The sequence below is a fragment of the Zalophus californianus genome, chromosome 1 (genome assembly GCF_009762305.2).
Source record: "Zalophus californianus isolate mZalCal1 chromosome 1, mZalCal1.pri.v2, whole genome shotgun sequence".
NCBI classification, from domain to species: domain Eukaryota; kingdom Metazoa; phylum Chordata; class Mammalia; order Carnivora; family Otariidae; genus Zalophus; species Zalophus californianus.
This window is the reverse complement of record NC_045595.1, coordinates 34,239,598-34,242,156: the sequence shown is the minus strand read 5'-3', so window position 1 is coordinate 34,242,156 and position 2,559 is coordinate 34,239,598.

Genomic DNA, 2,559 nt, shown 5'->3' with positions numbered 1-2,559 from the left:
ATGGCTGCGGCTAGGACTTCTAGTACTGTGTTGAACAGCAGTGGTGAGAGTGGACATCCCTGCCGCGTTCCTGACCTTAGTTTTTTCCCATTGAGAATGATATTCACTGTGGGTTTTTTGTATATGGCTTTTATGATAGTGAATATTGTTAAAATGTCTATGCTACCTAGAGCAGTCTATACATTCAATGCAATCCCTATTGAAATACCACCCGCTTTTTTCACACAGCTCTCCTAAGACGGACAGGGTGGTATTGGTGGAAGAACAGATGTACAGGTCAATATGACAGAAGAGACTGCCCCAAAACAGGCCACACAAGTGTAGTTAACTGATGTTTGCTGAAGAGCAAATGCAACTTAATGGAGAATGGATAGTTGTGTCGACAAATGATGCTGTAGTGATTGGAGATAGATGGATATATGAAATTCAGCTAGACATAGACTTTACACATTACACAGAAACTTTAAATGGATCATCGACTTAAATATAAAATGTGGAAACAGAAAACTTCTTGATGAAACATAGTAGAAAATCTTCATGAACTTAGGTTTGCTGATGACTTCAAAAATACAACAGTAATAACAAAAGCATGGAAAAGCACAGATATTTGAAAGAAAAAATTGCTAAGTTCATCTTTATTCAAATTAAAAACTTTTGATCTGTGAAAGACAAGCCCCCACCAGGAAACAATAGTTGCAAAACACATATCTGAGAAAGGACTTATATCCACAATATAGAAACAACGCTTAAAACTCAACAATAAGAAAACGAACAAGCTGGTTAAGAAATGGGCAAAAGATCTGGAATGGACGCCTCACCAAGGAAGGTATACACATGGCAAATAAGTGTACAAAAAGATGCTTGACATCATTTGCCATTAGGAAATTGCAAATTTAAACAATGAAATACCACTGCACCCTATCAGAATAGCTACAACCCAAAACAGACAACAACTGCTACCAAGGATGTGGAGCAAGAGGAGCTCTTATTCATTGTTGGAGAGAATGCAAAATGGAATAGCCATTTTGGAAAACATTTTGGCAACTTGTTTACAAAACTGAACATTGTCTTACCATACAGTCTAACAACCACGTTCCTAGGTACATATCCCACTGATGTAGGAACTTGGCCCACATCAAAACCTGTATGTGAATGTTTATCCAGCTTTATTCATAATTACCAAAAGTTGGAAGCAACCAACATGTCTTTCAATAGGTAAATGGATAAATAATTTGTACCACCTCCATAGAATGGAATATTATTCAGCAACAATAAAAAATGAGCTACCAAGCCACAAGAAGATATAGTCGAATCTGCGGTTCCGTGGGTGGCTCAGGGTCCAGGGATTGAGCCTGGCTTTGGGCTTTCCACCCAGTGAGGAGCCTGCTTGTCCCTCTCCCTCTACCCCTCCCCCAACTCATGCATTCAAGTGCTCTCTTTCTCTCAAATAAATAAAATCTCTTTTTTTTTGAAGGAAGATATGGATGAATCTTCTATGCATATTGTTAAATGAAAGAAGCCGATTTGGAAAAGCTGTGTGCTGTGTAATTCCAATTCTATGAAATTCTGGAAAAGACAAAACTATAGAGACAGTGAACAGATCAGTGATTACCAGGGGTTCAGGGGAGAGAGGGGAATGGTGGAAGGAAAAAAAGAATGGCTAATATAAAAAATTGAGATGACACCAAATGCCGGGGTGCATGAAGAGAAGCTGGATCAGTCATGCATTGCTAGTGGAAATACACTACTCACTCTGACAAACAATTTGGCAGCTCCCTATATAACTAAACATGCCATTACCATGTGGCCCAGGAATTGAACTGTTAGGTATTAATCCTAGAGAAATGAAAATTTATTGTGGACTGAATGTGTACCCCCCCAAATCATATGTTGAAACCCTGCTCCCTCATGTGAAGGTATTAAGAGGCAGGGTCTTTGGGAATAATTAGGATTAGAGCCCTGGATGTGGGGATGAGGTGGGGGCTTAGCGCTTGCCCCTCCCTGCTTCCCATCATATGAGGACAGAGAGAGAAGATGACATTCTGCACCCCAAGAGAGAGCCCTTAGTATAACCTGACTTCCTAACACCCTGCTGACACCCAGAACTCTGACTTTCACCCTCCAAAACCGTGATATAGCTTCCTCTTGTTTACAAACCACCCCGAGTATGATGCTTTATAAGAGCAGCCCAAACAGACTAAGACACTTATCATCACACACACACACACACACACACACACACACACACACACACACACACACACACAGACCTGTATGTGCAAGTTCATGGCAGCTTTATTCATGATAGCCCCAAATTGGAAACAACCCAGTGTCCTTCAGCAGGTGGATGGGGAAAAAAACCTGTCCATCCATACTAGGGAATACTACTCAGGAGTAAAAAGGAACCAACTGTTGATATAGCAACAGTTTGGATGAATCTCCAGGGAGTTATGCTAAGCCAGGGGAAAAAAAATCCCCAAAGATTACACGCTGTTGCTTCCATATATGTAAAATTGCTGAAATGACAAAACTTTAAGAACTGAGAATGTGTTCATGGTG